The sequence below is a fragment of the Perognathus longimembris genome, chromosome 5, assembly GCF_023159225.1.
Source record: "Perognathus longimembris pacificus isolate PPM17 chromosome 5, ASM2315922v1, whole genome shotgun sequence".
NCBI lineage: Eukaryota > Metazoa > Chordata > Mammalia > Rodentia > Heteromyidae > Perognathus > Perognathus longimembris.
In genome coordinates, this window is record NC_063165.1 from 39832918 (window position 1) to 39856927 (window position 24010).

The 24010-nt window shown below is 38.9% G+C and overlaps 1 protein-coding gene across 1 annotated transcript in view; it reads left to right on the forward strand.

Moving 5' to 3' along the window:
- The first annotated feature begins 7241 nt into the window (after window positions 1-7241).
- The window catches only part of Phldb2 (pleckstrin homology like domain family B member 2), a 200623-nt gene continuing 183854 nt past the window's right edge, over window positions 7242-24010 (forward strand). Inside the window, exon 1 of the mRNA XM_048346584.1 lies at window positions 7242-7454. The gene's annotated coding sequence lies outside the window, so the exon portion shown is untranslated. The remainder of the gene's footprint in view (window positions 7455-24010) is intronic.

Here is a 24010-nt window from a genome sequence, read left to right on the forward strand (position 1 = left end):
CAAATGCATTATTCTGCCCTGCAACACCATTTAATCACTGGAAGTATACTTGATTGGAACCCAGAACATGGGACAAATAGTTCAAACAGCACAGGCTTGCTCATAAGCTTTAGGCCCAATAAGAAGCACAGCACTTTGAAAAGTCAAATATAGGCCTTTAGTAGCTCTGTATATTTGCAACTTTATTAGTTTATAGCACTAGTAATAGTGCAGTTATGAATCTATATGTATCAATATGATAAATCTTAGGATGTATTCTCATAATGATGTTACCTTGCTGCTATCATATTTACTCATTGACACCTAAATACTAGTGTTAAATTCAGATTATGTATGCATTAGTAGTATTGTATACATGCCAAACTTAATACTTAACCTTGCTGATAAGCAATTTAAAAATACAGACATTTTCATGGTTTAAATAAGTCTAGATCAATTCCAGTGATTCATGTATCTGATAAATGCTCTAATAGGCATTATGTTTTGTTCTCTGTTGTTTTACAAAACTGCTTGTTGTTTGCTAAGTTAAATAATAATAATAAATTGTACCAATATTAAAGTTAGGATTAAAATTTTGCATATTTACTGATTGATACTCTAAAATGTGCTTTGTGGCTTAATTATTCATACACATTTCGCTTGGCTTTTTTATGCTCTAGAAAATAATTGTTCAAGTATATCTCTTTTCTTTCTTGTAGCATTGATCGAACTGCTTTGTTTAACCTCAAATATTGTAAAAGCAGAATACCTCATTTTAACTGTGAAAAAGTGTCAATAGACAATGACATGATGTGTTTCCTTGTGTTTGGTTTGACCTATTTAACTAGACTTAAGCCAATAATAAATAGAAAACTTCGACAAGCACCTTTCCTTTGTGTGAATGGTTGTTTTATTATTGACCCACTTCCAGTTTTATTCTCATCCTCAATCAAATGTATTATGTAATATCAGGTGAAAAGCTTCATATCTTGTGTATACAATATTCTCACACAGGCTTTTCCAAGCTTCATCCTTAGAACTTCAGTTCTCTCCACTAAGCTTAGACCACATTTCACTAAATGACATCTATATTTCCCTTACTGCTGTCTCTGACTAAGATTAATTTGAGTGCCTAGAAATAGAGCAATGGAGACATAGTTGCATACCATCTACAAATAAGAATCGTCTTGTAGTTACTGTTACAAAGGAGATTCCAATATGTTCCTCATTTCTAATTCCTTTGGGGGGAGGTCATTGAACTCAGGGACATGTGCTTGCTAGGCAAGCACTCTACCTCTTTATGCCTCCCAGTCCTTTTTGCCTTTGTTAGCCTTCAAATAGTTCTCATTTGTATTCCCTCAACTACTATCCACCTATTTGCAATTCCCATGTAGGTAGAATAAAGTCTCGTGTTTATACCTGGGCTGGGTTTGAAGTGTTTTCCTCTTAATTTCTGCCTCCTTGAAGAGCTAGGATTGCAGGCATGAGCCAATGGCACTAGCATTACTCCTAATCCTTTTAAATAGAATATCTAATATCAATTTTGGTGAATTTTTTTTTGGCCTAACCTCTAGAAAAAAAAATGGGATGCTGTGAAAGTCTTTTGTATGAATTTATCAGAGGTCAAATGAAGTCTAAGCAATAACTCATTTCATATAGTCAAGTGTTAGAACAGACAATTAAGAATAATGATATATCTGTTTCAGTTACCACAGTACCTTTAACATCATAGTCACAGTCATAGCCAGAATTTTCTGCTTATATTTTGAGTTACTGTGTACTACATTGACATCTGATTGGCTTTAATGAACACCATATTCAGTAATTTTCACTTGATTTTTAAATAACAAATCACATTGTATAGACAGGACCAAGTCCAAATGCAGAGATATTACTTACCTAGTTCAATTTCTAATTGTCCATTTTGGTAGACACATTGCCTCTATAAGAAATAGAAGCTGGGTGCCAGTGGCTGATGCCTCAAGTTCTAGCTACTCAGAAGGCTCAGATCTGAGGACTGTGGTTTGAAGCCAGCCTGGCAACAAAGTCCCCATGAGACTTATCTCTAAATGACCTCTCAAAAAACTGGAAGTAGAGCTGTGGCTCAGAGTGGAGAACACCTGTCTTGAAGAAAAGAGCTCAGGGATAGAGCCCAGGCCCTGAGTTCAAGCCCCATGACTGACAAAAAAAAAAAAATAGAAACCTAGGTAAGACAGGTAAAAAGCCAAATTGTAAATGTAAGCAAAACATGTTAGAGCATGATGCATAGTAAACAATAGTAACTATTCATATAGCTAGAAGCTGAACTTCATACCTAATTTCTTCAAACAGTACCCAGGAAAATACCTTTCACATGATTGACAGCTAACCTTCAGGATAGTTGAATGATTTAGCAGAAATTAATTAATCAAAAATGAAATAGATAAATAAGTGGAAGCCTTAGCAGAACTTAATGAAAGATTGAGTAGATAAATTCAGACAGTAAAGGGAATGTAAAATCTATGTGTTAGACTCAAGGTGTTCTTCAGTATATAGTCAAAGCAGCTGGGCAGTGCTGGTTACTTAAGATTGAATCATATTCTCTCTCTCTCTCTTTCTTCATCTCTCTCTTCCTCTCTCTGTCAGAAGTTTCCAAATCTGGAAGTGCTAACAGAATATATATATATATATATATATATATATATATATATATATATATATACATATATATATATAGAGAGAGAGAGAAAGAGAGAGAGAGACTCAACCCCTAGAAATTCTCTTTTTATCAAAAAAAAAAAGGTATATCTCAGAAGGTGTCAATAAAAATATGAATTTGGGTATGTAACCAGTTGGGAAACTACTGGGACAAATGGGTGTTGCTGCGAGACCAAGGTTCACGCCACTGGTGAAATGAATGATGTCACTGGATGGAAAATGCCACATCCTTAAATAGCATCAATATCATTAATCAATCAGTTCTGCTGTTCAAGTGGGGAATCTCCAGTGAGTGACAAAACATCGATCTCTTGTCATCTAAAAGATAAAAACAACTATCCTCTACTTAATGCTGATACTATTTTGTGGTTACCTTCTTTCTGTCATTTTTCATTCTTTCCTGGGCAGTACTAGAGTTTGAAATGGCAGGAACTCTACCACTTCAGCCACACCGACACTCCAAGTCCTGATCTCATCTATATTTTAGGGGGAAAATGTAGTTGATGCTACAGTATAACTTTTTTTTCCAGTCCTAGGGCTTGAATTGAAGCTGTGAGCACTAGCGCTGGCTTCTTTTTGCTCAAGGCTAGCACTCTACCACTTGAGCCACAGTGCCACTTCTGGCTACATATGTGGTGCTGAGGAATTGAACCCAGGGCTTCCTGTATGAGAGGCAAGCACTCTACCACTAGGCCATATTCCCAGCCCCACAGTATAACTTTAGCTTGAACTGGATTTGGTTCTGCTCTTTCTAAACATTATTTATTCATGTAATGTGTGTATTCTTACTTGAGATAGAAAATATTCCCTCTTTGCTCACAGGAAAGTTTCTTAGTATTTTCTGTAGAATTCCATGCTTTGATGATAACCATATTGTCCTCTGGAGCAATTTAAACTTGAGAAATGAAGGTCTTGGAGTTACTTCCACAGATTCCTGTGCTGGGTAAATAAACATGGAGTGTGGAGAGCAAACCCATTTCTTCAACTTGGGAAATGATTCTTTTGCTGTGAGTCCCTGAGGTTAATGTGTCTAAATGTCCTGGGTTTTGGGTGGTGATAGTTTTTCCAAAGGAATTCACCCCAATCAGCAGTATGCTTTTGTTTACTCCTCTGTAAATCTGTTTTCTATGCATAAAGGCATGTTATTATTTTGAAAACTTGAAACCTTTCATTCTCATAGAGGATGGGAGTACACAAGACAGAGACAGTAGCCAAAGCCCATGTGCCTCAAACCTCACCCTAGATGGCCTGGACAAGTGCCAGTAAAACAAAAGCACTAGTCAGCCAAGGATGTTTTCACAGCTGGGAAGTGTTTTTGCATAGCATAGAGAGGGGGTACAAAGCTGTCAGCCTCTGTTCAGAGAATCATGTGATAGAAGGCTGGTTAGGCACTCGGATGGCTTTATTGTAAGGGGCTGAGCACCTAATAAATAGGATTGATCCTGTAGAGAAAGGTCCTATGAAGAAGGAAAGTTCTTGTTGCAAATGGAGCCATCAAAGGCTATTCTTGGTTTCATCTGAGCACTTGGCTGCTTTTTGGCCTGAAAACTTTCCTGTCTTCATCCTCACTGCTTCTGCACTTGATCCAAGTCCAGAAGATCCCATTTCTAGGCTCTTGAGAAGTTTTAAAAGGAAGAAAACAGTAAACTTGAGTTTTACAAAAGTCAAAAACTATGTCAATGTAGCACTAACTTGACATACTTCTGAGAAATAGAAACCAGTAGACTATTTCAGGACAGTTAAAATGTTAAAATTGATATCGTGTGTGTGTGTGTGTGTGTGTATTCTGGTAGAGGAATCGTAGCTGTTTATCAGTTTCTCAAAGGAATCTATGATCCTACAAAATTATGAACCATTGCCTCCTAAATGTTTATAAAAAGGAATTACCATCAAAATTCCACTGAGCAGGCAAGGATGACTAATTTGGGCTAGTACTACAAAGCCTGGGTCTTTTACTTTTTAAGGAAAATAAAAAGAACAGGGCTGGTGGTAGAGTGCTTGCCTAGCATGCATGAAACCCTGGGTTTGATCCCTCAGTACCATAAAAACAGAAAAGGCCGGAAGTGGCGCTGTGACTCAAGTAGTAGAGTACTAGCCTTGAGCAAAAAGAAGCTCAGGGACAGTGCTCAGACCATAAGTTCAAGCTCCAGGACTGGAAAAAAGGAAAAGAAAAGAGAAGAAAGAAAAAGAAAAAAAAAACAGACTAAGGCAAGTCCACAGGTCATAAAGGATAATCAGGTGGGACCTAGCAAGAAAGTATGTTAGAAACTAGGAAGAATTAGAAGACAGGAGATGGTAAGCGCAGATCAAGGCATGACATTTCAGAGAGAAAGGAATGCATTGAAGATTTCCCCTTGAAATAAGGATACTGGGTCCAGTTGACGCCATCTTGTTTTCTTGGTGGATGAAGGTAAAGTCTCATCCCCAGGTGATGGATGTGACTGAATTCCTAAAGGCAGAGGTGGGGAGGCCCTTGGACAATAGGTTGTTGGACCTATACCATGAACTCTCCAGATTCATTGAACTCTCAAGTCCCTGTAATTTTGTTCCCTGATCATGACCCTATTTAGGCCCCTACTTGGTGTCCATTTTGTGTCATGCCTCATGTCTTCTGACTCTCCTCAGGTCACTCACTGATGGTGCCTCTCTTCAGCTATCCATTAGTGTTGATCAAGTTTGTTGAAATTGTTTTTCTGCTCTTTATTTACTACCTTCATGGCTCCGTTTCCTAATAGTATTAAGTGTATTTGAGGCTGCAAGCCTTTTGGGCACATCCGTCTGCATGCAGTTGTTGATTTTCCAATATAGACTCCAAATGTGACCTATCAAAACATGGCTTCTCGGGCTGGGGATATAGCCTAGTGGCAAGAGTGCCTGCCTCGGATACACGAGGCCCTAGGTTCGATTCCCCAGCACCACATATACAGAAAACGGCCAGAAGCGGCGCTGTGGCTCAAGTGGCAGAGTGCTAGCCTTGAGCGGGAAGAAGCCAGGGACAGTGCTCAGGCCCTGAGTCCAAGGCCCAGGACTGGCAAAAAAAAAAAAAAAAAAACCATGGCTTCTCTGTATCTCATGATCAAATTCCCATATAACACCATGAAAGATCAACAAGAAGGAAGGGTTCCGAAGTAATGCCGCATAAGAAATGAAAGAGTGGGCTTGTAAAAAGGGACAACTAGGAGAGAAATGGCAAGACTATTTTAGAGTCTTATCAGCTGCCAGTTCAAGCTTTGTTGGAGGTGTAAACAGGAGGGTCACAGTTCAGGGCCGCTGGGCAAACGTACAAGGAATCCTATCTGACAAATAACTAAAGCAAAATGGGATGGGGGTATGATTTAGGTGATAGACTATCGGTGTAAAGCTCTGTATTTAAACTTAGTATCAGAAAAAAAATGTAGAATTTGCTTTAACAAGAACATTCCTATGTAGAATACAGTGCTAAGGGAGATCATGAGTTCATTATCATGAAGAATATTCTGAGCAAGTGTGCATTAGCTACCAACCCCTTGCTGCTATAACAAGTTACTACCTATTTAGTAAGTCGCATTTACTGACTTTCAGATCTCAAATCAGAAAACTAAAATGAGTCACCCAGGAGGACTGTGTTTGTAAGACAAAACATTTCCTTGCCTTTCCAGTTTCTAGAAGCTTCCTACATTCCCTACATTACTTGTCCTGTGGCCTTTCCTCCATCTTCCATTATAGCAGCCAAGCATTTTTAGCCTCCCACCCTGCTTCTGTTATCATATCTCTGACTTTGACCCCTTTCCATTATACAGGGCCCACCCAAATAATCCCAAGTAATCTTCAATCTCAAGATTCTCAAGTTTAAGGCATCTGTAAAGTTCCATTTACCATGTATGGTAACATATTCAAAGATTATAGAAATTAGTCCTGGTCACCTTTGGGAGTGATTATTCAGCCAACCACAGAACATATTGTGAAAGTTTATTGCTGCTGGCCTTGGTTTTACAACAGATCTGCATTCTGGTCTCAGCTTCAGCACCTAAAAGTCACATGATCATTATCTTCAGTCTTTAAGCAAGAAGGTTATGGTGAGAATTTATTATATTTATATTACACATGTTATTTTATATTACACACATAAAATAAGTTTATATTATTTATATTACACACATTATTTGAATTATATATATTACACATATAAAATATGTACTATATAGCATACTCAGGAAATAAACACCTATAACTTAAAAAAAAATCTCCCACCTTAATCAGACCAAACAATAAATTATAGAAAATAATCTATTATTGATAAGTGATTTGATAAAGTCATCTCCATACTCTCTTGTAAGACTACTAAAATATATGAGAGAGGGGACCCTTCTTTACTTCACAGATTCAATAACAGGGTAATCATTTTGTTGGAATGTCAGCTCTCAGCCTCTGTTGTCTGCCTCTTACTGCTCTCTGGTTTTGTCCTCCAGCTCTGACTAGACTGGGCAAAATGAAGAAGCTGGCCTACTGTATAATGATTGGCTAGGCAAGCAGCTGATACCAGCGTAGACTCCCTCCTTCACATGTGTCAACATACCTGGTTGCAAGCAAGCTGTTGCCTGTGTCCACTGTCTTCAGAGGCTGGAGAGAAAAAGGGAATGGAGTAGCTCACTTCCATGCTTGGGAAAAGCAGAAGCTAGTATTCCAGCTTTTTCTCAAGATCCCAGATGTTCCAGTCAGTGTTGGAACAGCCATGGGCCTTGTCTACTAAAAAGGGAAGGAAACAACGGAAGACTCTACATTGAAAAGCAGCAGCTAAGGTAGGTAATCTGTCTTGTTGGATTTTTTCTCAAAATCACAAAACAAGCACCTTGACTAGCCTAATAACCAGAATGTCTCTGTTGATGATATGCCAAAAAGGGCATGGGGTAGAAGTAGATGTTTGTCAGAGGAATTTGAGCATTTGTCAGCATTTCCAGAACATTCTGGAAAGGAGGCTATAGTTCCTTCCATCTTCTCTTTCCTCTGAAAGTGATGGTGTTCTGTACTTCCTTCAAGATTTTGGATGATTTCTTTTTTACCTTTCCTTCTAGTAAATCACATTTGAGGTTGAAATATTTCCATGGGTTATAATCATACAGACATGGCTTTGTTTCAGAATTTTGCTGCTATGAATTCTTTCCACTAACAAGATATACCCAGAGACGTTTATAATTCTGTATGGATAATTCTGAGGGACATATGGTCTGTTCAGAGAAGCATCAGTCTCCAAAGACAGGCTCTCTCCGGGAGCCAAGTATACTTTTCTGACTTGAAATCCAGGGAGTTAAATTTCCTGAAATTGCTAGAGCAGCAGCAAGACTATTTACCTAAGCTTCTCCCTTCAGGCAGTCAGGTCAATCATTTACTGATGGAAGGCAATCTGTTACCTTTAAAGAAGGACCAGCCACAAAAGCTCTCACCTAACTGAATCCCTCTTTAGAGCAGCTGCATGGTTGTTAGAAAATATCCTTCTCTCAATGTATAGCCCATGTTTGTTACCAAGCAGAGGGAGATTTTATCCTACCCAGGATAAAAAGTACTGTAAGAACTCTCCCAGTTCAATGAGTAATAAACGTGAGCAAGACTCTTAGCAAACCTGATACCTCAGGCATAAGAGTTGTGGCTTTGGAAAGAGCTTCCTCTATCCCAGGAGGTCTGACATTGGGGGGGAAAATGGACTAACTGTAAAACAAGTTATTTACTGACTCTTGAGGAAGAAGAGGTTAGGAACCAATCATCAAGAAAATACGGTATTTTTTTCTTCATACTTACATTTATGGAAATTTTCTTCTCAATGAGCAGAAACCATTCTTTAGTTCCTAATATATCTCCTCTTATTGCACAAATGTTTGACATTTTGGTCAGTCATTTATGTAAGTGAATCAACTTTCTTCAGGTCAGATTTGTGGCTAGAATTTTTAGTGGCTGGAGCAGTTAATTAGATGCAAGAAGTGAAGCCATTACAGACACTAAGCTCTCTCGAGTGGTTTGTGGTAAACCTGGGTAACTTCCCACAAATGCCATGGAGAAATGGAAAACTATGAATTCTATGAAGATGCTAAGCCCTGAGAGAAATGGTAAAATATTTGTCTGGCTTTTATCTGGAAGGAAGTGTTGATAACACAAGTGGCAGAGGTAGTTTTGAAGATGAAGGGTCTCAGGACAGTCAAATGCACAGCCCTGGCTTCTCCATAGTGCAGTAGTGACACACAAGGCTGGCTTTTCTGTTGAACATCAGTCTGATACTCATAAACATACTGGAAAACTGTGAAGGTTCATTCAGTTTTTCTTTCCATCTCATATATATAAATTGCACAGTAGAGAGACATTATTCTTGAAATCGTCTGGATATGATTGGCATTGCTATAGCTTTTGCATGTTAGGAAGGTAATACATAGAAGTCCATTTGTCCAAGTCAATATGTAGTCAACAGCTAAGTCAGAACTCCACTCAGCTCAGCCTTATTCTACTACCTTTCACTTTTTTCCATGAGGTCATGGAGCTGAGCACCTGGCAGAACATAAATGGAACTGTTGCTTTTGCAAACAAGGTTGGTTGGCACAGAGCCTCTTCATTGGTCTTTGGTTATGCCAGGCCTGAGACTAGTTAGGTGCCATTCTAACTAAAATGTGAACACTGGACTAGATTGGACCTTGTTAAATGGGAGGTAAAGGGAAGAACAGACAGAGAGCCAAAGTGTTTCCGATGGTTGTTGATGGAGTCTTGCAGTTCTGAATATGTTCTAAATGAACCCAGTTAATTATAAGGTTAGATCCCCCTTTCTACTCCATGTAAATAGAGTCTTACAGTTCTGAATATTTTCTAAGTGAACTCAGTTAATTATAAGGTTAGATCCCTGCCCCTCTCTAGTCCCATGGACTCTCAACTCAACTACAACACAACTATTTCCAGAGAAAGAAATGGCCTTACTCCAATCCTGCTCTGGAAAGTCAAGAATTTAATAGCTTGTGGACATCTGCTAATATCAACCTAGTTAAATCCAAGAATTTGGTTAGAAAGAGGCTTAAAGTAAGAGGAATCAGCAGCAGGCTCTCAGGATCTTCAACCAAAGCACACTCATTTGTCCAAATGACCTGTTGTGAGCAGTTGAGCAGTAATTGAATAATCTACCACATAAAATCTTCTGCTCCACAACTCCAAACTTACTTTTATTCATATATATGTGCACATACACACACACACATACACACACACACACACACCCTAACAATGCTATTATCTCTCTGACAAAATTCTGAAACAGCCATAGTTGCTAGCTATCTACAAGATTAAGATAAAGAAATGCCATCATGAAATGTACTTGGCTAAACATTGTTGAACAAAAGGTTTCTTGTTTTCACTGATTTGCCCCACACTCAGCTGAAGAATGTGATAGCCAAGGCCTTACAAATAGGAATTTGTGTGACTATCGCCCCACCCACTGCTAGCTCCCTTTCTATTCAATTGGCTCTGCAGGAACTAAACTATGATTCATATGACCTAACACACTAGGAGAAAGAGGAAAAGGTAAAGTTGAAACACTTGGACTCACAACATTCCATCCCCATCAAGGACTTGGTATGACTAGGAAATGAACAACTATCTTTTTAACTACACTTTAAAAAAAAAATGAATTCTCATAATGAACTTATATAACTTGCTTGGGTCACAGAGTTAATGAGGTGGAATTTGAGTTGAGCGTTGATCCGATTTGGAATCCGACATTCTTTAGTGCTCTGTTCTGGGAAACAGGCTCAACCCGGTAGTGTGTGCATTGTACATCTAAAAAGACAACGAACACTCTCTAAATCATTTCCATGGATCTTCAGAGTGGATATTTAGTCCCTTCTTTCTGTCCTTACCAGATGCTCTGGACTGTGAAAAGGCTTAAAACTCATGATCACAACCAGGCACACAAATGGCTCACACCTGTAATACCAGCTATTCGGGAGGCTGAGCTCAGGAGGATCTCTGTTCGAGGCCAGCCTGGGCAAAAAAAGTTGATGAGACTCCTTCGCAATCCATAGGTGGGCACGGTGTTGCTGAAATTGTCACCCCAAGACTCACGGGAGACAGAGATGGAAAGCTTGGGAAGAAAAATATGTGACTCTGTCTCCAGGGAAAGGAAAGCAGACATAGTGGTGCATGCCTGAGAGCCAAGCAATGACAGGAGGCATAGTAGGTAGATGGTAACTCTAGTATGCAACTAAGCTGAAGTGAGGCACTTTCCAAAAAATGAAAAATAGGACTGGACTGTGACCAGCCTTCCTAGCGCTAGACCTTCAATCCTAAAAATTCCTCATTATCACAGTGTTTCCTCTCTTCCATAAAAGTAGCCACACAAGACCTATAGATGTGTATAGTGTGTATGTGCACGCACAACCCCCCCCCCCACAATAATTGTGATCACTTTATTCATGTTTCACAGTTTTAATTGTTTGAATAATTATAATGTAATAGAAAGGAAACCGGTTCTTTTTTTTTTTAAAAAATCGATTATACAAAGCTATTTATGAAGTTAATTTTATAGTGAAATTTGTCCCCCATCCCCACCAAAGGCACAGTTCGCAAAGCTTTCCAGTCTGCTCATTGTTTTATTTAATCTTCATAGCAACCCTCTGTGATAAGCACTGTTTTCAGGTGATATCATTTAGATAGGAAACCTGAGACTCAGGCTGGCCAACCTTCTCAGTGTCACCCAGGTAACAAGCCCTCCAAGAAGCAAGGCTCCAAACCCTTTGCTGTTTTCTTCTAATACACAAGAAGTCCTCTAGATTCTTAAGACCTACAAACGATAAGACTGGTATCCACCAGCTTTTTTCAGAAATTAGAAATGCTACATGAGCTGTTCTCAGGCTACCGAGACCCACTCAAAGAGAAACTTCTTAGCCTTTGGCTAGAATTCTGTCAGGTCAGAGTAGTAATGCTGTTATACTAATTAAATTTTCAGAGAGTAATGAAAATGAAGGTACTGTTACTTAATAACATCTGCCTTAAAGCCAAATGCTTTGAAGCCCTGAGCCCATGAAAAAAGTAAAAAAGAGACATGACACAAGTCTAGTGCCAGGGGCTCATGCCTATAATTTTAGCCACTCAGGAGAATGAGACCTGGAGGAACACAGTTTGAAGCTAGCCTGGGCAGAAAAATCAAAAGGTGACACCGATCTCCAATGAACCAGCAAAAAGTCAGGCTGGAAACATGGCTCAAGTAATAGAGCACAAGCTGTGAGAAAGAAATTTGAGCATGAAAGGCTCTGATTTCAAGCTCTAGTACCAAAATGTACACATGTGGACACACACACACACACACACACACACACACACACACACACACACACACACACCAGGAGAAAGATTAAAAGCACTGGCCTCCAATCTGCTGTGTGTCTAAGGAGAGAATGCAGGGGTATTGGTCACAGCACCCTTGGTACGTGTGTGTGTGTGTGTGTGTGTGTGTGTGTGTGTGTGTGTATCCTCTCATAGTAAGCTCAATGACCAGATGGATGTCTCATGAGACATTGTTTCTCAGTTACTGAATAAGACAGTTGAGCACCTAAGGAATTGCTTGTACACAGTGGGAATCTATGAGTGTACTTTTGTGGCCTGGAGAAGTAGCCCTAGGAGGCAGCCTTGAGTCATCTGAACTTCATTTCAATCCTAAGACTGGAGTTCACGGAGCTCTCCACTAGCTTTGCATCTGGAGGAGATAAACTATTTTCTTCTTAATGGTTCATAGAATGTTTCTGGATGGCAGCCATTTGACAGTCTAACTGTCCACATCATGGCTTTGGGATTAATAGACATCTTGTCCATAATTTTGTCCATGTTTCTTGGGTCTTAGAGTTCTGTGGACCTTGGTGCAGGAGAATCTATAAGTTTGGCCAATAACTCTGTTCAGCCCCACACCAACCTGAAAACTGTTCCCCTTCTCTCTCTGGTTCCAAGGTCAGTGTTCCTATGGGATTGGTAAAGAAGATGAAGGTCAAAAAAGTTGGCAATCCACTATGCCTTGGAGGGATTCCCAGAAAGTTAAATGAAAATAAGATTGTTTTCACAGGCGACCTCTCTGTCTTGAGGACAGGATTGAAGCCATTTGAATTTGAAGTTTCACTATGCACTGCAGTGACCCTAAATCCTGTGGGTTTTTTTTTTTCATAAAGCCAAATCATTATCAAAAATACTTCCTGCAGAGGACTGTTAAATAGGCAGAATTATTTCTTGTCATCACTATTCTGATGTTTTCAAGGATGTATTTCCCCAGATAAACTTTCTGAGCACATTTAGCATATGGTCAAGTGCATTTCTGTGCAAAGATGTCTCCTCCATGGGGCCACTTTTTGTAATGATCTCATTCAGTTCCACAAGATAAAGCAGCTGAAAATATTAATTTAGGAGACTGTAAGAGGAGAGGAAACCAAGAGCAAAACAGAAGATTTTGTATGAGGAAGGAAACCTAAAGAAAACCAGCACCCTAATCTGATTCTATTACTTTCAAGACAACGTACCCTCAGTGTGAATACATGTATTCATAAAATTTAGCTGTGCTTTCTAGCTGGGAATCCAGAACATAAACAGAACCATTCACTAGACTTCCCAGAACCTGACTGTCCCCTACCAAAATTCACCTCCTCTTGCTTCTCATTGCAAAGGAAATTCTCCCATTCTTCTCAAGACATAGTTGTAATAGAACATATTTGCATTGGTAACATAAAGGCCAACAAATAGAAGATATAGCAGCCCCAAAGAGGCACGTGCATCTCAAGGTACCACTGTCCTTGTTTTTCTTCTGGTTTTTAGACTTCTTAGGGTTGGTTTAGCTCTAGCTAGATAGTCCTCTATGTTTTCACTGGAAATAATCAAAAACATTTATTGATGGGTCATCTTCAGTTTGGCAGATCCATCTGCCCTTTCTCATAAGTGTGTTAGACCTTGATTTCAAGCAAAATTAAATAATCTTGCCACTCATCAGACATTAAATTTTAAACTTACCAAATGGCTCAAGCCCTGGCTTCCTTAGTGTCTTGAGTGTATGTGTGTGTGTGTGTGTGTGTGTGTGTGTGTTTAAACACTAATACAGTATATTCTGAATGTTATGAAATTTCAGTAAATATTTGTGGGCAGTAAAAATTGGTAAACAATTGTGAGTTTCATAGACAAAGTGATGTTTAAAAAAGATTTGGGAGAAGCGGCGCTGTGGCTCAAGTGGCAGAGTGCTAGCCTTGAGCGGGAAGAAGCCAGGGACAGTGCTCAGGCCCTGAGTTCAAGGCCCAGAACTGGCCAAAAAAAAAAAAAAAAAAAAAAGATTTGGGGCTGGGCACTGGTAGCTCACACCTGTAATCCTAGTTATTCAGGAGGCTGAAATCCTGAGGATCATAGTTCAAAGCTAGCCCAGGCAGGAAAGTCTCTGCTATCTCCAATTAATGGCCAGAAAACTGGACGTTGGTACTGTGGCTCAAAGTGGTAGAGCACTAGCCTTGAGCAAAAGAATTCAGCGACAGCACCTAGGCCCCGAGTTCAATCCCCACAAACAAATGACAAAAAAAGAAAAAGAAAAATGAAAAGATTTTGGACTGGAAATATTAGCCTGTGATATGCATTTAAGATCTCTTTCTCCATCTGTGTGGTAACAGATAGGAGACCCTGGTATGGTTAACCCTCTGCCAACCATGCAAACATAAGTAAGTCTTTTCAATCCTATTCCTTTTTTCAGAACTGAGACAGGAAGTTGGGACTATTATCTCTAAGGTCTCCTCTTGCATTTTTGTTTTATATGTTTTTTTGCCACATTGATGGTGATGGTGATTTAGCTATTATAGTTATTGTTGTATTGATACAGAGCCTTGTTTGGTAGCCCATGAAGGCCTCAAACTCACCAATCCTCCTATCTCGGCTGAAATTACTACATTCAGCTTCTTCTATTTTAATATTCAGTTCTCAATGAAAAACTGGAAGAGTAAAGTTCAGAAGGTATTTTAAAGAAAACATGGAAGTTATTTTAGTCTGTTCAGGTGCACATTCCCATGGCTCAGGTAAATGAACTGGTAGGTGAGATCTCAGGGATATAACCATGAGGATATTACACATTAGGGACACTGGGAATGTGAGTCTTTATAAAGAAATATTCCACTCTGCTGAGAAACTGAAGGGAGCTGCATCTGAGTTTGCACCTCTAGCTAGAACCCTGGCATGGGTGCTCAGATGTGGCCCACATGTATGTCACTGGCAAAGACTGCCAGCAAGCAGCTAGTCATGACTGTTACCCTCCCTTTATAAATAAATGGAAGTTCTCAGAGGTGATGTGATTTGCCCCAGGGTACAGAAACATGGCAGTGAGTCAAATGGCACTGTGCAGTGTTTGGACTCAGGGAGTGAATGACATTAGGAGCAAAAGACAGAAGAATGAAGGAGAGACACATTTCTCCTCTGAGGCACACAAATCAAGTGTTGTGGAAAAAGAAAATCTTATATTTCCTCGGAATCCTGAGACTATCCCTGTCCATCTGCCCCTCCTGAGCCACCCCAGGTGCCCCACCGTGGTTATTCACCCTGCTTAGCGTGCTTGGCGCTTACTAGATGCCTGCACTCATGTCCCTTCTTGTAAGCGTCATGAAAGGTGATTTGTAATAAAGGAAGGGCACATCCAGGAAGTGAGTGCTCATCAAAGATCTTCCCTGAGGCCCTGAACTGAAAGGGCAGTTTTCTTTGGAGAGACTCTTGATTTCTCTCTTGTAATCTGCAAGAATGAATGATCATCAAGATGACCACAGGATAATAAAATTCCTTCCAAAGTGCTGGTATTTTTTATTTACTTATTTTTGCCTTTGGCATTATCTCACTCCTGTTTCTGCACATAAAAAGAAGAGAACAAAGCTCGCCTTGATTGCATGGCCAGAAGTTCCAGGAAAGAAAATGTGATTCTTCTAGGCATCTACCCCAAGCATCGTGAGCCAGGATATAATAAGGACACCTGCACATCCGTGTTCATTGCCACACTATTCACAATAGCCAAGATAGGGAAACAACCCAGATGCCCCACAATAGATGAGTGGATCCAAAATAGGTGGTACCTATACACAATAAAATTTTACACAGTCATTAGAAAGAATAAAATGATGTCATTTGCAGGGAAATGGATGGAAGTAGAACAAATCATGTTGAGTGAGTGAGGTAAACAAAGGTCAGAGAAACAAAAAGTGCATGTTCTCTCTGTTATGCAGAAGCTGGATCTAAAACACAGTGGGTTATGACAAATTATACCAGATTCTAGATACTCACATACAGTGAGACCATAAGAGGATACTCTTAGGACAGAATCACAATGATGCAATTCCTAAGCACCTCTTCATATTTATATAAATAATACACATACTGAAATGAACTCCAAGATACAGAAACAAAAGACTTTTCTTGTTTTTTTTTATTTCTCACTTTTTGATGATTCTGTCTTCTTTACCTTATGTGTGACATATTCATGTGCATATCTTTGGAGGGGGCACAGAACTCAAAGGAAAAGGGGTACAAAGTACAGCAGCAGAGCACACTGAACATTGACGAAAGTGGAGATGGGAGGGAGGAGCTGGGAAAGAATGAGGAAACAGCTGACATTCTAAGAAAGGAAATATTCTCACTACCTGAACTCATGTCAATGTAACCCCTCTGTACATCACCTCTTAAATTGCAAAGAAAGAAAATGTGATAGCTCCATTGCCTGCCTGGTTGACTTTAACACCTCAAACCTATGCCGAGGAAGCCCTGAGACCATGAACAGATGTATTCCCAAGTCACTGAATAAGAAGGTACTGAAAAATAGTGGACACTGCGAATTGAAAACATTTACTTGTATCTACATCACCTTGCTGCTTCATGTTGTTCCTTTTTGAAGAGGAAGCAACATATTCATGATCATGTTCAGGGGATATTGACCCTTTTCTGGTAAAGGGGAAATGCCCTGGATTTAGTAGGAAGAAGCTGGGTCTCTGGGATCAGCAAGTGACTTTATGTTGCATTCCACGCGCACGCGTGCACACACACACACACACACACACACACACACACACACAAATCTTATCATAGCTTCCCAGTTCTTAGCTTTTGTTCTATTCCTGATCATGCTGGGTTCTTCATAGTCTCTTAGAGCTGTTCACTGGAGCAATGAAAGGATACAACCCCTAATGACTAAAGAGAATGAGTGAAAGTGGTCTGTCCCCAAACGTAGCCCAGAGAGGTTCTGTTGCTATGCCAAATGGTCTCACTTTACCCAAAACATAGGGACAATAAGTATGAAGTTTAGAATTTCAATTTGCTAGACATACCCTTTACTTTTCTCGCTATTGATTTGAATGAATTTGTAGGTTCTTAACATCTAAAAGGCAAGCATGCCCTTTATGCTGTTTCCTAATTTGGTTAATTTATTTAGCATCTAAAAGGAGGTAATGGGAGGAAAAATGGCTGCTGCGGTTTATTGGCTTTTACTTCCGGATTCTGTTTTAATTTCTGAGTCTGATCCCTTTAATATCTATTCTTTTTGTTTTTCTTCTCTCTATCCAGCCTCAGAGTGATGTAGGTAACACAGTAACTGAGGTTCAGTTGATACTGTCCACAAACCTATTGGTTATAGTCACTTTTGAGAAGCTACAAAAAAAAGGCAGTAATTACTAAAAGGCACTCTGGGGTTGGCCACTATATACTTTCAATTAAAACCTACAGAAATGGAGAGGCTTGCAGTCAGCCTTGTATTATCTCTTGACAAAGCCAAAGAGTCTAAATATTTTCTGACCTAAGAATGATTATAAATGACAAGCTTGTTTCTTTGTTTCTCTATGTCCTCTCTTCTCTCTTTCTCTTTCTTCACTTTTATTTTTGGAAGTTCTGAAACATGAACTCAGGACCTCTCTTGCAGGAGTTCTTATCACTTGAACCATACACCAAAGCCCTACAATCTAGCCAGTTTTCTATCAGGAGAAAAAGGAATTCTGAGCATGAAAGACAGAAAAGCTCACCCAGTAGATTTCCATAAGATGTGGGACTGTTCCTAATTGTCCCATTTTTGTCACTGTCCATTGAGCCATAGGAGAGAGATCTACATGCACTTAGGGACTTTAAGTATCTTGCTGTGATTAAAGAGGCACCACAATAATTTGCAAGTTATGTGTGTATATATATGTATGTGGGTGTACACAGTGCATGTGCATATCTATGTTGCATGGAAAGAATCCTATGCAAAGACATTAAATGAAATTTGTAATAGAAAAAGCCTTGTCTGGTCTAGTCTTGGATGTGGGTTGCACAAAAATCCAAATACTTGTTGAATTCCTGGAATTAATTAGTGTCTGTCTGAAACACTGGCCTTAGAGATGCCCATGGAGAGTATACCCCTCTCCAACATTGTGGTGACACATTTTGGGCAGTTATAGAAAAGGCATTCTACAAGACATTTTGGCATGCAGAAAATTCTTTTGTGGTGTCTAAATGAATCTTGAGATTATTTAATCATGTGAACTTCAGATGTCTTTAAGTAACTTTTTGCCTAATGGGTTACATACCCATTACTAGCTAGTTTATTTTGGTGATGTTATAAGGTTAATGAAATTTAGCTAAACTGATAAATGACACAGTGATCTGAGCATTATTTGTTAGATGATGTCCCTTTGCTTACTCTCTGAACTTATTTTCTTCTATCCTTCAGACACATACTCTAACCATGTCTTCACTAGCTTAATCTTTGGCTGTTTCCCTAAAGGAATTATCTGAGAGTCATCATATTTCTTTTTGTAACTGCATCTAATCAATCTCCATTTGTGATACTACTATTTTTTCACATGTGTTTGTACCAAAAGCAATTAACTCCCACATTCCCCAAGCCAAGGTTCTAACAGCATGTTGTAGTCAAATTTTTCTTTGTTCTAACATAGACACATTAAGCAGATCTTAACAGGATGCCTAATTCATGTTGGACTGTGCTGAGTGCACGTTTTCAGAGAATTCTGCCACAAAGGAAGACAAATGTCTCCTAAAGCAGATGAGCAGTAAAAGAGCCGATCAGCAGCACCTCCTTGGAGCTGTAGAGACAACAAATGAACACAATGTAGACAAGTTACCAACAGATGCTTGGGAAGACTACATCAAAAAAGTTGAGGTTCAATAGTATTTTAAAGAAACAAAGACTAGGGCTTGCATCCTTCCTTTCTAAGAATTCAGATATTGAACTGGGTGGTGGTATCTCACACCTGTAATCCTAGCTACTCAGGAGGCTGAAATCAAAGGATCTCTTTTCAAAGCCAGCCCTGGCCCAGAAGTCCACCAGACTCTATCTCCAACAAGCTAGCCAGAAAAAAAAAAGCTGGACTAGAGGCATAGCTCAAGTGGTAGCAGCAATGAGCAAAAAAATTGAGACAAAGTACAAGATCTGAGTTCAAGTCCCTTTACCAGTAAACAGACACACACACAAAATCAAATGGAGGGGGGGAAAATCTACTACCTTTGAGCAATATTCTGAGAGAGATCAATTACAAGAGTAAAGAGAAAGAGAATAGTAGCCATGCATAAAGAAGTTGTGATCTCTGGAAAAGGAAGACAAAAATAGAATCCAGAGATCATTCTAATGAAAAATAGGAAAAAGTTGAACTAGGACTTTTCCCTGAGTTATTCTGTGTCTAATTCCCATCTCTTGAACTGGGAGCTTAATTTGAAAACATGCTCTGTAGCCCACCCCTCACACGTTTTCCCATACACCCTAGACAACTTTCCCTGGTGAACAGTCTTGTTGTAAACTGAACTCGTTAAGACTTAAATTTATCCTGGAGCAAGCTGAAATAGAAATGATGAATAAATACCATTTTTTTATTGCTGGAGAAATGTCAGTGAGCTTTCTAATGCCATTAATTGGCACTAGACAGGAAGCCTACGGCTGACCAACCCAGCTTCTATCCAGAAGTCCATATTAACATCCAAATCCAACTTTGACTTGTATTATACACATTTGAGACAGAAGAGGAGTCAGAAGGTATGCTAAGTTAGTGAGTTTCAAAATTGTCTGCCTGGAAATCCTTACATTGACTTAAGTAAACATGTCATGTATAAGTGAACACTTTGAACACTTTCAACATCTTAAACAATGTTGATGTATCCAAAGGTAGGCCAGACAGATTGTACAGTTGTCTAATCCCTTCAGAAATAGATTATAAATTAAACTCCTAATGAGCCAACTTCCATGTTGCTTTCCTTGTTTGATCCACTGAAAGCAGGAATCTATGCAGAAAAGAATTAAGGTAGATTTGACTACACAAATATTTAAAGCTCTTCGTATAAATACTGTAAGATTAAAGGTAGAAACATTTATAAAATAAATAACAAGCAAAAGGTTACTCTCCCTAGAGAGTATTTATGAATCCATACCAGCTATGGGCAATACCCAATGCATGTTGGGCAGCTGAGTCTCTGAAATTGAGAGAACCATGTTCTGACACCAGCCTGGGCAGAAAATGCTCACAAAACTCTCCCTTTCTCAATGGGACCCGGACACAGTAACAAGTGCCTGTTATCCTACATATATCTTGGACCCAATCACATACCCAAGAAGGAAGCAAGACCCTATTCCAAACTATAACCAGACAAAAAAAAAGAAACAGAGGTGGAAGTGTCATTCAGTGGTAAAGAGTATCTGCCCTAATTAGAATGAGGCTCTGTGTTCAAACCCAAGTACAGCCAAATAATAAATAATCAATAAAGGCAAAAAATGAACTGGCACTTTGAAAAGAAGAAAGGTACAGGCTCTATTATCAAATAAATAAATGTTGAACCACATTAGCAATGAAATAAAAGCAAATGGAAAGTAAGTAATGTCTCCTTTTTATGAAACTGAGAAAAACTGGTTACTACCAAGTATTTCTAACACATATGTGAGGGACAGGTGTTTTGACACATTGCTGCTGGTGAAAGTGTCAATTACAACTTTGCTGCTGCTCTGCTACTTGAGCTACAGCTTCACTTGCAGCTTTTTGCTGATTAATAGGAAATAAGAGTCTTCATCGATTTGTCTGCCTGGGTCAGTTTCAACCCATGGTCTTCAGATCTCAGCTTCCTGAGTAGCAAGAAATGAAGACATGAGCCACCAACATCCAGCTAAATGTGAAAGTTTTCATGTAGATGACTTTGGATTTAGTGATTGAATTAATGAGTGCAACACACTCACTTACTACACAGGTATCTGTGCCATGATTATTTATGCTAACAAATTTTACAACAGCCTGAGTGGAGACACAGACAGACAGTTGATGTGATGAGGTTTGATGATGCTTCAAACTGATGTCTGCAAAACCACATACATAGGGTTGAAGACAGTTTGACAGACAACCCAAGAAGCTTCACTTTTCCTGCCCTTCCAGTGCTTCCAACCCACAAAGGCTTTTCTTTTCCTAGCCAACTGTGAATGATTCAGCCTCCAAACAGGCAGATCCAAACTTCAAAGTCTAACACCTAACAGGTGTCCCAGTCACTACCTAAAAAATTAAAGAGAGAAACTTGGATAAAAATGTTATTTTCTAGAGGCTGGGAATATAGCCTAGTGATAGAGTACTTGCCTCATATATGTGAAGCCCCGGGTTCAATTCCTCAGCACCACATATACAGAAAAGGCTGTTGTGGCTTGTGTTGTGGCTCAAGTGGTAGAGTGCTAGCCTTGAGCAAAAAGAAGCCAGGGACAGTGCTCAGTCCTTGAGTTCAAGCCCCAGGACTGGATATTATATATATATTATTGTCTAGTTCAACAAATTTTTAAAGGAGATTCAATTTTCTGATATTTTTAAAATATCAAAGATGAGGAGAAAATAAGATCTTTTTCAGGAGGTAGACAGTAAGAGAGGAGAGTTAATTTGTAAGGAATACAAATTAAATGATTCTGGCTGAGTGAATGCAAATTAATCAAGGGTTAATGTAGAAAATAGATATCTTGGGACAGCAGCAATAGATTAAGAAGTCAATCTTCATGTGCAATACTAAGATCCAAGTATAAACTTTTCTGTGGAATGTGAGTTGATGAAATATAGTCAAGAATCCACTATATCTACTAATACTATGGACTTCTTTCCATGAGGACCAAAAAAGATATAGTGAACCAGCTTCTACATTTAAACCTAGAAAAGAAATATAGTAGAACCAACAGAAGGTCGCTATGGCAAAATTGTGAAGATAATCAATGATTGAAATTTGGGGAATCGTTTGACAAGTGACTTGATGTATGATTTCTTCCAAACATTTTACCATATTGAAAGAAGAGACTGAAAGGACACTGTAGAGCTACAATGGGGGAGGCACTTGCAGCAATACCAGGACAGTTAGAAGCTCAGGGACTTTGATGTCCCCTCCCATGCTTCCTTGGCTTAGACTACATTCATCATTCTCTCAGTAGTAGCTACTGGCTATTTTGGCTTTCCAGAAAGCCCATATCACAGGGATGAATGTGAGGACCACTTGAACTGAGTATTCTTACTTGCCTCTGAGTTCTCATTTCTCATTATAGAATAACATATTTAACAACCTAATGCATTTATTTGTACTATTAGTTTTAAGTCTCTCGCTTCCTGTAAACACAAGAGCCTTATTACCTGTAGGTACTTGGCCACACTACAGTTTCTGGTCCTAAAGAACAGAGATCCAACTCTGGTGCTTGACTCAGGGTTCTGAATTCCATGAACAGACTCATTCAAGCTCTAATGAGAAAAATCATTTGTTGAAAGGAGAGCAAATTATTCCTAAGCTGGAATTTCAGATCTGGTATATGAAAGGAAACAGAGGAACCAAAATGGAACCAAATGGCACATCAGGAAGAGTCTGTGCATGATATGGTCATTGTCATTGTCACTATTAATACCAGCCACAGTTCCATCAGCCACATGTGACTCTGCACTCTTCAGAGCATCAACCACAACCTTTAAGGCCCCATGATGCCTTCGTTCTTCCATGAAGACTTAGTGTCTTAGACAGATGCAGCTTGGCTGTCAAGAAACTGCAGAAAGAAATGTCCAAAGCATTGTAAACCTTAGTTGTTGTCGTAGTTAAATTCAACAGATTTAAATTAAGGTAATTGTGTTCAATTGGTTATATCTTCATAGCACTACATATTGTGTGTGTTTCCTATTTCTCACAATGTCAGACTTTAAACCTAGGTTTCTCATTTAAGATTGTTGTAGTCCTTTTATTTGGACTTTGGAATAAACATTGGCAAGGCTAGAAAGTCTTTTCTGTTAAATTCTAATAGAATATCAATTTCTGATTACCTAGAAGCCTTTTCTTTTGTACAAAACAAAACTATTTTGATGTTAAATTTGGAGCTTGAATATTTTAATATAATTAATCATGAACAATGTAAGATGTTTATTTATAAGTTCTTGAAGTTGTGAATATGCAACAAACAGTGAACTGCTTAACTCAAGTACCAAATTGATTCTTCTCCAATAGATTCCAATAGATTCTCCAATAGATTCTTCTCCAAAAACAGTCCATGCAGAAACACAACTGTCTGTTTTAGTAGTATATGAAAGAGGATGGAGGCATATATTTTAAAAATAATTATTAGCAACTATTGGTTGATTTTCTTTGCACTAAACTGTATTCATAAACAAGATTATTGTGCTTTAGTGAATCTGACTTCACACTGGTCTATTACAATAACATGTCTCATGTTTGTTTTTTCACCTCCTTCACATTTATAATGTCCTACAGGGTGGTGGTGCTGAACTTAATTTGTCAACCTATTTTAATTTTACAAGAATCCAGATCAAACTGCTGAATAAACAAGAATTGCCTGGCTGGCACAGGCTACTTGGTGATTAGGTTAGAGAAGTCATAGCTGAATGTGTGGCCAGCAGTGAGTTTTACCCCATTTTTCTCCCTTGTAATTTTAATGGCTCAAATGAAAGAACTGTTTTTCTTTGACAACAGTATCCTTGTTAAAAGCACTTAAAATAAGTGCTCAGCTACACTGACACAGTCTAATTATACCATTAATATAACAATGATGCCAACAGTTTTAAATTCAAAGAATGCATTTCCAACTCAGGGCAGATATTAAAGGTAATTTTTTTCCTCCTAGCATGTACTTTTCATTCCCAGTTTGGGAACTCCTGTCCATTAGCCATTTCTTTGCAGAGAAACATCATTAATCTGCAAGACTTACTACAATACCATATTATTTTCCCAACAGAGGCTGTCATTGAAACTGCATATTATCAAGGCAGCTGTCTGATTAAATTTTTACAAAGGATTAGCGGGTTATATGAGTACCTAACAGCTGCAACTAGCTATCACAAGACAGGGCCTCCCAGATCTTATGCCTCTT